This window comes from Coregonus clupeaformis, unplaced genomic scaffold (genome assembly GCF_020615455.1).
Source record: "Coregonus clupeaformis isolate EN_2021a unplaced genomic scaffold, ASM2061545v1 scaf0515, whole genome shotgun sequence".
Lineage (NCBI taxonomy): Eukaryota > Metazoa > Chordata > Actinopteri > Salmoniformes > Salmonidae > Coregonus > Coregonus clupeaformis.
The window spans coordinates 2,058-16,623 of NW_025533970.1; the positions used below are offsets into that span (position 1 = coordinate 2,058).

Below are 14,566 nucleotides of genomic sequence, written 5' to 3' on the forward strand. Positions count from 1 at the left end.
TATCGGTGTCTCTCTCCTCTCTTCCCCCTCCCTCTCTGCCCTCTCTCTCCCTCTCTCTCCTCCCTCTCCCTCCTCCCTCTCTCTCCCCCTCTCTCTCCCCTCCCTCTCTCTCTCCCTCTCTCTCCCCCCTCTCTCTCCTCCCTCTCTCTCCCCCTCTCTCTCCTCCACTCTCTCCCTCCAGAACCATAATGTCTAACTCCTCCTCCTCCTCCTCCTCTCTGGTCTGCCCTTTCTACAACAGCATATATAACAACCATCCCTCCCTCCCTCTCTCTTTCCCTCCAGAGCCAAGACTTCCAACTCTCCTCCACTTCCTCATCACTCAACTCCAGGATGTTCAACTCTTCATCATCCTCCTCCTCCTCCTCTCTGGTCTGTCCTCTCCTCCAAATCATGCTGAACCACACTCTAAACAACAACACAGGGGTCAACCTGGTGGTGGTGTGTGTCCACGGCCTGGTCTCCTGTCTGGGCATCCTGGAGAACGCTCTGGTCCTCTGGGTGGTCGGCTTCCGCCTGCGCCGCCGGTAGGTTGGCTGGTGGTGTGTGTGGGTGGGGGTGTGGTGCGTGTGTGCGTGTGCGTACGTGCGTGTGTTCACAGCAGAGTTTGGCTCAATTCGAAATGAAGGCAGTCAATTCAGGAAGTGATTTGAAAAAAAAATGCAGAAATGTTAAAACTTTTGAAAGAAATAGCTTCTACTTTTCAGTTTATTGAGAAGTCATTGAAAATAAATGCAAATTGTTTTTATTATTGAATTGTCATTTTAGTTTATTTCCTGGATTGGCTGCTTTCAATTCGACCCTGGTTCTACAGGTTGTCTCAGTCTAGTGTTTTCTGCTTAGGAAGTGTGTGGTGTCCGGAGGGCTGGGAATAACATGGGGAATAACGTTTGGAACAAGACAGTAAAATATGAATTTCCTTCTCTTTTCTTCACAGCACCGTGGCCTCTGTCTGGGTTCTCAACCTGGCCCTGTCAGACTTCCTGGCTACGCTGACCCTCCCTCTCTTTACACACTACCTGCACTCCTCTCACAGCTGGGAGCTGGGAGGTACGCCAATAGGCCATATATCAGTCACCGTTAGCGGGGTTGCCAATAACCAGATGCATCCGGTTTTCCGGGATAGCTAATTCAACCTAGCTTCCTTTTCCACTGAAATCCAGAGGTGGAAACTCCGCTCAGGCATTTTCTTTTACTCCCGCTAAGTCAGGGATGTAGCTCAGTTGGTAGAGCATGGCGTTTGCAACGCCAGGGTTGTGGGTCTGATTCCCACGGGGGGCCAGAATGAAAAATAAAAAAATTATGTATGCACTCACTAACTGTAAGTCGCTCTGGATAAGAGCGTCTGCTAAATGACTAAAATGTAAAATGTAAATGTGAATTCTACTTCTATGTGACGTCCTAGTAATAGCGGGTCCACAACTAAAATGGCTGACAAATTCTGCCATTCTGATGACTAGGGGCTCTATGACATCAGCCTCTCCATTGTTGTGTCTATGGTTACGCCTACATTGAAATACATTAACAGCAATACGTAGGAGCTAAACTAGTAAGCCACTGACAGAGTGTGCATTAAATAGATGTATACTGTATGTACAATATATGTATGACATGGGTATTGGCAATGTACACTATATATACACAAAAGTATGTGGACACCCTTTCAAATGAGTGGATTCGGCTATTTCAGCCACACCCGTTGCTGACAGGTGTATAAAATCAAACACACAGCCATGCATGCAATCTCCATAGACATTTGCAGTAGAATGGCCTTACTGTAGAGCTCAGTGACTTTCACTGTGGCACCGTCATAGGATTCCACCTTTCCAACAAGTCAGTTTGTCAAATTTCTGCCCTGATAGAGCTGCCCCGATCCACTGTAAGTGCTGTTAATGTGAAGTGGAAACGTCTAGGAGCAACAAAGGCCCAGCCACAAAGTGGTAGGCCACACAAGTTCACAGAACGGGACCGCCAGTGCTGAACCGCGTAGCACATAAACGGGACCATCCCTGGAAGCCACGTCAGCGCAAGAACTGTTCGTCAGGAGTTTCATGAAATGGGTTTCCATGGACGAGCAGCTGCACACAAGCCTAAGATCACCATGTGCAATGCTAAGCGTCGGCTGGAGTGGTGTAAAGCTCGCCACCATTGGACTCTGGAGCAGTGGAAATGCGTTCTCTGGAGTGATGAATCACGAATCACCATCAGACAGTCCGATGGATGAATCTGGGTTTGGCAGATGCCAGGAGAACATTACCTGCTCCAATGCATAGTGCCAACTGTAAAGGCATAATGGTCTGGGGCTGTTTTTCATGGTTCAGGCCCCTTAGTTCCAGTGAAGGGAAATCTTAACGCTACAACATAAAATTACATTCTAGACAATTCTGTGCTTCCAACTTTGTGGCAACAGTTTGGGGAAGGCCCTTTCCAGTTTCAGCATGACAATGCCCCCGTGCACAAAGTGAGTTCCATACAGAAATGGTTTGTCGAGATCGATCTGGAAGAACTTGACTGGCCTGCACAGAGCCCTGACCTCAACCCCATCGAACATCTTTGGGATGAATTGGAACGCCATCTGCGAGCCAGGCCTAATCGCCCAACATCAGTGCCGGACCTCACTAATGCTCTTGTGGCTGAATGGAAGCAAGTCCCCGCAGCAATGTTCCAACATCTAGTGGAAAGTCTTCCCAGAAGAGTGGAGGCTGTCATAGCAGCAAAGAGGGCACCAACTCCATATTAATGCCCATGATTTTGAAATTAGATGTTTGACGAGCAGGTGTCCACATACCGTTGGTCATGTAGTAGACAGACAGACGGACGGACGGACAGACAGACAGACAGACAGACAGACAGACAGACAGACAGACAGACGAGAACGGACAGACGGACGGACAGACAGACAGACAGACGAGACAGACAGACAGACAGACAGACAGACAGACAGACAGACGACAGACAGACAGACAGACAGGACAGACGACAGACAGACAGACAGACGGACAGACAGACAGACAGACAGACAGACAGACAGACAGACAGACAGACAGACAGACAGACAGACAGACAGACAGACAGACAGACAGACAGACAGACAGACAGACAGACAGACAGACAGACAGACAGACAGACAGACAGACAGACAGACAGACAGTAGTGTCACAAGAATAATGCCATTGCTTTTTGCTATACAGCAGCACTGTTTTCTCCTTGGGAACAATAAAAGTTGGTCCTATCCTCTAGGTCCGCTGTGTACGGCCCAGTCCTCAGTCTTCTTCCTCAATATGTTTGTGTCAGCCTTCCTCCTGGCGGCCATTTCTCTGGACCGCTGTCTCCTGGTGGCGCTGCCCGTCTGGAGCCAGAACCACCGCTCCGTCAGCGCCGCCTGGAAGGTTTTACTGCACTTTCTGTTTTGTTACGTCATTCGTTTTGTTTTATACGTTGATGATGTCATGATATAATGATGTAATGTATTATGATTACTTATGAACGTTTACAGTGTCTCAAACTTGGTTTTAATCTGTAATAGGGTGTTGCGATTGTTGTAATATTGTAGACACTTTAATAATAACTCTTTCTAAACTGCATAAAGCAGAAGACAAGTGTCTGTTAGGCAGAGTGACCCTAGGGGTGTGAGGTTGAGGGCAAGAGGTTACTCAGGGCATTGGACAATAAAGTCATCTTCTAATCTTCTTTTTCTTCTTCCAAGGTGTGTGCGTTGGGCTGGTTGTGGGCGGCGGCCAACGCCTTCCCTTACTTCCTGTTCCGGGCGGTGACAGAGAAGAAGGACGGCAGGAAGCTCTGCTACCACCATTTTGGATTGTACTCGTCGCCAGGGACCCTGCAGAGGGACTGTAGGGTACGGCAGGCGGCGACCGCTGTGTCCAAAACGTTCCTGGCGTTCCTACTCCCCCTAGTGGTGATTGCAGGGAGCTACGCCCTCTTCAGCATCAGTCTGAGCCAGAGGAGGAAGAGGAGGAGGAAGGACAGCGGTAGTAGACTCACCGGGGCGTTGATTGTTACCAACGTGGAACGTAGAGAGTCAAAACCCAACACAAACACCAAAAGCTCCACCCCCAATCCAAAATGTTCCACCCCCACTTCCCCCCTCTGTCAATTGTCTTCCAGACGGACCGAGCCCGGCCTATCCCGTGGCTTCACCAAAATGGTGACGTCGGTCATCGTGGCGTTTGCCCTCTGCTGGGCGCCCTATCACGTGTTCTGCCTCATCGAGGTCGCCGCCCAGTACTGGCAGCTCCAGGTCGCGTGTGGAGGTGGCGTTGCCCATGGCGACAACCTTTGCCTTCCTGAACCCGGTGTTAAACCCGGTGCTGTACGTGTTCAGCTGTCCCAACTTCTGCGTCCGGATCAGACAGAGTCTGGGGGAGCTGATGGAGGGACTGTTGGAGGAGGGAGGGATCGGGGAGCAGGAAGGGGGGGGGGAGATGAGTATCAGGAAGGGGAGGAGGAGTATGGGGTGAACTCACGGTCGTCACCAAACTGTCTGGGGACTCCGGGGTCTCGCGTCTCCAGGTAGACCATCTCCCCTCCTCTGCCCATCAACCACAACTTCAAAGCCAGGTGTGAGACCCGGAACAAGGAGAGAGACACTCTGAACTAACTATATACTATGAACGTGAATACGTTACTTATTGACATCAACTGAAGACGAAAGGGATGGTCTCTCTTGTTGTGCTGGCCTCCAGGAGGCCTTCCTGTGCTGTATGTTACTAAATCCTGTCATCATGTTCAACTGTTCCTCAATAACTGTCAGTGTTTAACTTGTTGTTTCTGTTTAACTTAAATTAGATATTTTGTGACCGTTTATAGAATATTAATATGATAACAAAATGATCTGGCACTTTACAAAGAAAGAGTTAATTCTCTAAAATCATTTTGGTGGAAATTGCCTGTGTGTGTGTTCTTGAGAGCAGTTGTCTTTCAATAAACGAATCAATCAAAATGTAATTATAAATCCCTTTTTATATCAGCAGTTTCCCTCTCCAGAGGGCTGTATGTTGACGATGTTGACTGTGTATCTGTATTCTGTCTGCACACGTCTGTTGTTGGCAGCACCAAGTGATTTTATCACCCCACAGAGAGCAATAGATGCAGAAAACTATGACCTGTCACATCCCAGACCTGTAGTCTAAGAACACTTTCAGTTCAAACAGCTGACCCTTTAATCACATTTCAGCACGATTGGTTTTGATGAATTAAATATATGATCCTCTTTAGCTTCTACCTGTTTCATCCTACAATTGCTTTCTGCTTAACCTCTAAAAAGTCTTAAACTCTATTGGGGGGTATCAAAACTATTATGTACTTTTTTTGGGATAAAGTATTGAAATTGCCCTTCACTACTAAAGCCCATAGAAACATATTGAATAACACAAGTCAAAAAATAAACCATAATGAATAAGGTTTTGAAGTGTCCGTCCTATATCTAGGAGACATAAGACAGCTCAGGAAATATACATTATATATATTTCTTTTTTACACATTATTTTTGTTGCCACAAAACTACCTCCATTCATTTGTATGGGTTACCTTCAGACAAGTCCCGTGACACTTGTGGGGGTTGTAGCCCAAACCCTTTGGATGCTACAGAAATTTGTTGGGATGTTTCCTGGTCTGACAAACACCGCTGTAGCGCTGCCACTTTCCACCGCAGATGTGGAAGGCTGACATAGGCGGATGTGGTGGATTGAGCCGCAGCCAATGCAAAACTGATATCTCTAAGTTAAACTGATGATTTTTTGATGGGGAGTTTTTGTATTTATGTTACTTGATTAGACTCTCAAACAACCAAATAATCAAATACTAAAAGTAGTGCACCATTGAGGAATAGGGTGTCATTCAGGACGCAGCCATTCACAGAGAGTGGAATCCCTAATCCCTGTGGAGGCAAGCCAGGCCAACACAACACAGACCCACTTTCACCCATTATGGACAGTCTCTCTCTCTCTCTCTCTCTCTCTCTCTCTCTCTCTCTCTCTCTCTCTCTCTCTCTCTCTCTCTCTCTCTCTCTCTTCTCTCTCTCTCTCTCTCTCTCTCTCTCTCTCTCTCTCTCTCTCTCTCTCTCTCTCTCTCTCTCTCTCTCTCTCTCTCTCTCTCTCTCTCTCTCTCTCTCTCTCTCTCCGCTTTTTTTTTTTACCACTCGTTCACTGGTTGATGGAAAGAAGGCATTTGTAGTCGATATCAACCGGTGTCAAAAAGCTGTTTTTTTCTGGATTCCAGGAAAGAGCCAGGGATTACGGAGGAGCATGTTATTATAAAGCTATTCTCTCGTGACAGAGGAAAACATGCAGAGATTATTAAAACAACGGCAGTAAAACCCTTCAAGGCCCTGGGGGGTTTCCACTTCCTGGGAGTGTGAGGTTGACGACAAGAGGTTACTCATGGGTCTGCTACGAAACCACTTCACCAGTTTACTGAGAATCTGCATTGAACATGCTTTTTAGTCTAGGACTAGGCTTTAAGTCTGGCAGACCGGCCCTAGGCATCCTAGGCCTTAATGGTCTACTATCTGATATGACTGTCAATGTATGCATCAACATGAAAACAAGAAAGGCAGTTAGATGTATGTGTCCTCTATACGACAGACATCCTCACCGGGGTCCAGGCTGAGCTCTGTTCAGACTACTGAGTCGCCAGCTCAAGCAGGTCATCAACGTGTCGAGTCAGGAGGCTACTAGTGGTTAGAGCGTTGGGACAGTACCTTAAACGTTGCTTGTTTGAATACCAGAGCCGGCAAGGTGGAGAAATCTGCCATTCTGCCCTTGAGCAAGGCAGTTAACCCCGCCAACAACACCTGCTCTGTGGACGTCGATTAAGGCAGTCCCATGCTCCTCTCTGATTAAGAGGGGTTAAATGCGGAAGACATTTTGGTTAATTGCATTTAGTTGTGCAACTGAACAGATATCCCCTTCCCTTTCCCAATTTACCTTTCTCTCAAGACACAATCACCAGTCAATCCACCACACCTGGGAGCAACCACTCCTTAAAGACCCAGTGCGCCAGGCACCTATCTGGCCCACCTGCTGCTACCCCTAGTGGTGGAATGTGTTATCCCCAACCACCTGATCTGACTAGGGAAAAGTTAAGTAGTTATGAGCTATAGTTTTCATAGGCTACAACTAGGTGGCAGATACATTTTCTGAACAGGTCACATGGAAAAGCTCCTGGCCTGGTATTTGGTTTGTTTGCTTTATTTTGACTTTATTTGTTTACCAGCTAAACTAAGGTCACTGACGTGGAACTAAGGATTGAGACAGAAAACAGCATGAAGAGCGAAATGGAGGTGGGCAATCAGAGAGAGAGAGCGAGAAGAGAGAGAGAGAGAGAGAGAGAGAGAGAGAGAGAGAGAGAGAGAAGAGAGAGAGAGAGAGAGAGAGAGAGGAGGTAGAGAAGGGGAGAGAGAGAGAAAATGGAGAGGGAGGGAAGGATATGGATGGATGGAGCGACTGGTCTGGAGTGCTTTTTAAATAGGGGTTAACACAGATGGTTTACTTACTTATAGACAGACAGATGCACATGTGGTATTAAGGCTGAGTCAGTGCGTCAGAGATACTGCTGTGATGTGTGACACACACACACACATAGAGAGAGAGATGCATAAGAACACACACGAGCAAACACACTCGCATGTTTGATTCATGATTTGGAATAGACATGAATAGCCTGAACGATCTCTAACTCCATCAGGTGGAAAATAATTACTGTCTAAATGCTCCAAATGTTAAATACGCAAGTGTATAAGCATGCGCATGTGTGTGTGTGTTTGTATGTATGTGTGTGACTGGCTGTGTGTGAGAGCATTGTGTGGAATGATTTTAAAAAATCTGCAAAAAACAATACACAGGAGTATGAACATGTAAGAGGATTTGGGGGCAAATCAAGAGCGACAGAAAAGCACGCCGGAACACAGAAAATAAAGGATTTAAAGTGACATGTCACAGAGAGATAAAGTGAAAGAGGGAGAGAGAGAGAGAGAGAGAGAGAGAGAGAGAGAGAGAGAGAGAGAGAGAGAGAGAGAGAGAGAGAGAGAGAGAGAGAGAGAGAGAGAGAGGGAGAGAGAGAGAGAGAGAGAGAGAGAGAGAGAGAGAGAGAGAGAGGGAAGAGAGAGAAAGAGGGAGAGATAGAGAGAGAGAGAGATGAGAGAGAGAGAGAGAGAGAGAGAGAGAGAGAGAGAGAGAGAGAGAGAGAATAGTCATGTTCTTTATCTAAAAATGTCTACAGATGTTCTACTGACTTATTTGACTCAACTACAATACCATGATCATTATGATACAACATTTACATGACGTTACAACATAACACTACCCATATATCATCACGAGGATGGTGACACACACAAATAAACAGGACAGAAGTCAGCCAGTTTGATACACACCATGATGAATGGATGAGATGGAAGTGAAGAGGAGGAGGAGGAAGAGGAAGAGGAGTTGAATGAAGACACACATTGACAGAGGTAAGGGATTAGTTCTTCCACTGATTTAAACGATGACATTCTGCTAAGCTGAGTGGTGAGGTAGAAAGAGAGAGAGAGACCGAGAGGGTGAGAGCGAGGCAGAGAGAGAGAGAGAGAGAGAGAGAGAAAGAGAGCGACAAAGAGAAAGAGAGACAAAGAGAGAGAGAGAGCGAGAGAGATATCGAGAGAGAGCGAGAGACAGCGAGAGAGAGAGAAAGAAAGAAAGAAAGAAAGAGAAAGAAAGAAAGAAAGAAAGAAAGAGAGAGAGAGAGAGAGAGAGAGAGAGAGAGAGAGAGAGAGAGAGAGAGAGAGAGAGAGAAAGAAAGAGAGAGAGACAAAGAGAGACAAAGAGAGAGAAAGAGAGAGGGAGGGATAAAGGAGGGGGAGATAAAAGAGGGAGCGACAGGTGACAGAGATGTGAGAGATGATCAACAGTGGCAGATGTACAGGGAGAGATATAGACTGAGTGAATAAAATAACTAGAGTGAGAGTGACAGAACGAGACAGAGAAACAGTATATGAGTGATAGAGGGAGGGAGACTGATATTTGTGTTCGTTTGATCAGAAGGATGAGTGAAGCCGGAAGCATCTTAACCCTGGAAGACATCCCTGAGGGAAGGCTAGAGAAAAAGGTAAGAGTGTGTGTGTGTGTGTGTGTGTGTGTGTGTGTGTCATTTATGAATGAGTGTCATTTATGAAAGATTGTCATTTAGACAGTCAAATCATATTTGTCCCCCCGCGAAAACAAAGCTCAATGCTCGATTTAAAATGCCAAGCCAATGTTTACATTAAATGGTCATCTCTGTTAGGGTCATATGCTGTCATGGAATATTTCCCATAATGCATTCCATAATCCTTGTTAGACACTGAATAATCTGTGCTTGTGTTTAAAGGTAGAATCCTTAACTGAAACAATAACAAAGCGTACTCCCTGCCCATTTCGCTAAAAAGCTAAGGGATGGGGCTGGATAAATGTAACCACTCTCAAATTCATAGACAGAACTATGAATGCAGGGGAATGACCATTCATGATATCAAAATGATAGTTTTAACAAACATTTATTTAACTAGGCAAGTCAGCGAATAACAAATTCTTATTATACAATGACGGCCTAAGCTGGCCAAACTCTCACAACGCTGGGCCAATTGTGCGCTGCCCTATGGGACTCCAATCACGGCCGGTTGTGAACAGCCCGGGATCGAACCCGGGTCTGTAGTGACGCCTCAAGCACTGAGATGTAGTGATTTAGACTGCTGCGCCACCAGGATCCCAGTGTTTGTTTACATTTGCGTTGTTTAAAACAAGCTTACTTGAATAAAACAAGCTACGGTTATGTTGGGGTACGACAGATGAACTAAGCTCATGAGGCATTTCTAAGTTATATATTTAAAAAATAACTGTTTGGGTATTGTATCAGAAAATTCAGCAGCCAGTTAACTCTCTTGGGTCATTGTATAGAACAACGGCACTGTCAGTTAACCTTTGTAATTGATCAGAATATAAGCACTGTCAGAACGTGGGTAAGTGGAACATAGCACTAGTAACTCTATTGGGGTATTGTATGAGAACATACAGCACTGTCAGTTAACCCTCTGTTGGGTTAATTGTTTCAGAACATACAACACTGTAGTAACTTTGTTTGGATTATATCAGAACATACAGCACTGTAGTTAACCTCGTTTGGTTATTGTATCAGAACATAGAGAAGTAAACCCGTTGGGTCATTGTATCAGAACATACAGCACTGTCAGTTAATCTCGTTTGGGTCATTGGATCAGAACATACAACAGTAGTTAACTCTCGTGGGTCAATGTTTCAGGAAACATATGGAACTGACAGTTAACTCTCTGTTTGGGTCAATGTTTCAGAACATATGGAACTGAAGTGCCATATGTTTGATACAACGAGCCTAAACAGATAAGACAGTGCTGTAGTCTGATACAATGCTTGGTTCCGATCCAGAACATACAGCACTGTTAGTAACGTGGGGTTGTATCAGAACATTCAGCACTGCTCAGTTAACCCTCTTGGTTGATCAGAACATAAATTAAATCTCGGGTGATAGAACATAAGCACTAGAACTGATGGGAGATCAGAACATAAGACTGTAGTTAACTCTCGTTGGGTCTGTATCAGAACATAAACTGTTAGTAACCTGGGGTTGTATCAGAACATACAGCACTTCAGTTAACTCTGTGTTGGGCCCCCCTGTATATACGGTATGATGAACATATCTCCAACTCCGTCTGTGTGTTTTCCCGAAGACAAGAACATGTCAACGTCGCCTTAAACACTGTTTCTCACAGCAGAAAAATACCTTTAGAAGTTTTACACCACAATTTGCATTTTTGCTGAGTAGGAAAATGATGGGACAACAGAGTGATAAATTAAGATTGCAGATGTATATTAACCAGTCTGTGTGTTTTACTGGAAATACATACATGTATCCTAACAGCTCCTCATTTCCAAAACAACAAACCTCCCCTCTCTCTCTCTCTCTCTCCTCTCTCTCCATCTGTGTGTCTTATCAAGGACATACACAACAAAACACCCTCCGGTAAAACAAAAAAAGCTCCATCAAAATAAAATTTCTCTCCTCTCTCTCAAAAACCCTCCTCCTCTCTCCTCTCTCTCCTCTCCTCCCCCCCCCCCCCCCCCCCCCCCTCTCTCTCCCCCCCTCTCTCTCTCTCCCCCTCCCTCCCCCCCCCTCCCCCCTCCCCCCTCTCTCTCTCTCCATCTGTGTGTCTTTACCAAGGACATACACAATAAACCCTCCCCACGTGTTAAGAACAAAAATTACCGTCTGTGTCTCCAGGGCTCATCAAGAAGAAGATAGAGAAGCTGAGGAGATGGAGCTCCTGCAGTATAAAAAGGCCTTCAAGAAGACTAAGACCAGAAGCCGTCTACAGAGGGACCAGAGGAGACCTGGGGGGCTCAAGACCCCAGAGAGGAGGAGGCTCAAACCCATACCAGGTAAGACACTGGGAAGGTGGAGTGACTCAACTGTTGGAGTTCTTACGGGGGATTAGGGAATTTACTGGGGAGACCGGGGGAATTTACCTGGGAGTACGGGGAGTTAGAGGGAGCTACCTGGGGAGCCACCTGGGGGAGTCACCTGGGGGAGTTTACTGAGGGAGTCCACTGGGGAGTCTACGTGAGGGAGGGGAGTCTTACTGGGGGAGGTATAACCTGAGAGAGTCCTTACTGAGGGAGCATATTAACTGAGGGAGTTACCTAAGGGATCTTTACTGAGGAAGTTTTACTGGGGAGTTTAGCTGAAGGAGTCTACCTGAGGGAGACCTTACTGAGGGAGTATATTAGGGGAGTTTACCTGAGGAGTCCTACCAAGTTACCTGGGGGAGTAACTGAGGAAGTGGATATGAGGGAGTTATGAGGGAGCAAACCGAGGGAACTAAGGAAGTCCTAGAGGGAGTCCTTACCTGAGGGAGTATATTATGAGGGAGTTTACTGAGGGAATGCCTACTGAGGGAGCATATTACCTGGGGGAGTCCCACCTGAGGGAATGCTTACTGAAGGATTTTATTATCTGGGAGAGTCATACCTGAGGGAGTCTACAGGGGGAGTTTTATCTGGGGGAGTCCTTACCTGAGGGAATACTTACTGAGGGAGTCCTTCCGGGGAGTCTTTACTGGGGAAGTCCATAAGGTATACGAGAGAGGGAGTCTTACCTGAGGGAGTCCTTACCTGGGGGAGTATTACCTGAGGGAGTTACCTGAAGGAGTATGTTACCCGAGGATTATACAAGGGAGTACTGAGGAAGTTTACCTGAGGGAGCATTACTGAGGGAGCCCTGCCTGAGGGAGTCTAACGAGGAATATTACCGAGGGAGTTTACGGGGAGTTTATCAGAGATAGTTAGGGAGGGAGTCATACCGAGGAGTTTACCTGGGGGAGCGTATTACCTGAGGGAGTCTCTACCTGAAGGAGTATGTTACTGAGGGAGTCCAAAGGGAGTTCTGAGGGAGTCCTTACCTGAGGGACAGTTTTAATGTGGGAACCTTCACCAGTGGAATTGCTAAGCTGGTGGTGCAAGTATTGTGAGTCACTTGACTTATGAAAGTCTTGCTACTTCGGGACTTTAAATGTGGTTGTTTGTATGGGGTTCCTTTACTTGTGAGTCTCCTAACCTTTAGATCTCTTTACTCTGACTTCTTTCAGCATGGTTTCATGTGGTCGAAAGAACAGAGTTGGAGCATTTGCTGTGATAAAATTAAATGAGAGAAGACACTCACACACAAATTAAATTAGCTTAGTGTGGGTTTAGTTTACAGATGTGGGAGAATCACCAAGACCAGAGATAGAGAACAAGAGAGAGAAAGAGAGAGAGAGAGAGAGAGAGAGAGAGAGAGAGAGAGAGAGAGAGAGAGAGAGAGAGAGAGAGAGAGAGAGAGAGAGAGAGAGAGAGAGAGAGAGAGAGAGAGAGAGAGAGAGAGAGAGAGAGAGAGAGAGGGAGAGGGAGAGGGAGAGGGAGAGGGAGAGGGAGAGGGAAAGAGAAAGAGAAAGAGAGAAAGAGAAAGAGAAAGAGAAAGAGAAAGAGAAAGAGAAAGAGAAAGAGAAAGAGAGAAGACAGACAAAGAGAGAATTAAAGAAAGAGTGAGAGAGCGAGAGTGAGAGAGAGAGGGTGAAATGAGACAGAGATAGAAAAAAATGGAGTGAGAGAGAGACTGAAAAGAGAGGGAGGAGAGGATATAGAGGGAGAAATAAAGAGAAAGAGAAGAGAGAGAGAATGAAGGTCAGTGTAGTGAACTATTGTTCCTGGGACCAGTTTTTGCAGGATTAAATGGATAGAAAAAAAAGAATAGTACAGGGCCCCATTCAAGTCAATGATACAATCGTTCTATTAATGATATTTCAAATCGTTAATCCTATCCATGACCTCTTGTTTCAGGGCATAATGAGTCAGACGAAAGTAATCACCCCAGAGTTGGGATGCCACTAAATCAGACCTAATCAAATGCTCTCCGCACCCAACTGCCAGATCGGGAAAAAAGCTGCCTCAATCAAAAAATTCTTATTATAACACCAGGGGACTAGTAAAGGACATGTGGATAGTAATAGTTTATAGACAGAGAAAGAATAGGTTATAAAAAAGGAAATATAGTGTTATAGAAAGAGATAGTGTATAGAAAGGAAGCAGTATAGTGTTTATAGAGGAAGCAGTATAGTGTATAGAAGAGGAAGCAGTATAGTGTTATAGAGGAAGAGGATAGTGTTTAAAAGAAAGTGATAGAGGAAGCAGTATAGTTTTATAGAGGAAGCAGTATAGTGTTTATAGACAGAGGAAGCAGAATAGTGTTTATAGAGGAAGCAGTATAGTGTTTATAGACAGAGGAAGCAGTATAGTGTTTATAGAGAAGCAGATAGTGTTTAAGAAAGGATAGAAGGAGAGTAGAGGTAAGAGGGAGCAATGTTATAGAAAAGTATAGGTTAGAGGAAGCAGATAGTGTTATAGAGAAGTGTATAGTATTAGACAGAGGAAGCAGATGGTGTATAGAAAGAATAGTGTTATAGAAGAGGAAGCAGATAGTGATAGACAGAGGAAGAGTATAATGTTTATAGAGGAAGAGTATAGTTTAAGAAGAGGAAGCAGTATAGTGTTTATAGAGGAAGCAGTTTAGTGAAAACAAGAAGATATAGTGTTATAGAGGAAGAGTATAGTGTTTATAGACAAGGAAGCAGATAGGTTTATAGAGGGAAGAGTATAGTGTTTATAGACAAGGAGGAGTGGAGGAAGCAGTATATAAGAAAAAAATAGGTAAGGAAGATATAGTGTTTATAGGAGAAAGTATAGTGTTTATAGACAGAGGCAAGCAGTATAGTGTTTAGAGAGGAAGCAGTATAGTGTTATAGACAGAGGAAGAGTATAGTGTTTATAGAGGAAGCAGTATAGAGTATAGAAAGCAAAGGCATAGAGGAAGCAAAGGTTTATAAAAGCAGTATAGGTAAGAGAAGCAGATATGTTCTAGAGAAGCGGTATAGTGTTTATAGAGGAAGCAGTATAGTGTTTTAGACAGAGGAAGAGATGGTGTTGTAGAGAGGAAGCAGTATAGTGTTATAGACAGGAAGAGTATA

General features: G+C 45.1%; 1 pseudogene; it reads left to right on the forward strand.

Annotated features, from left to right (window-relative positions):
* Nucleotides 1-313: 313 nt before the first annotated feature.
* LOC121551911 lies at nucleotides 314-13,444 on the forward strand (annotated as a pseudogene).
* Nucleotides 13,445-14,566: the final 1,122 nt, after the last annotated feature.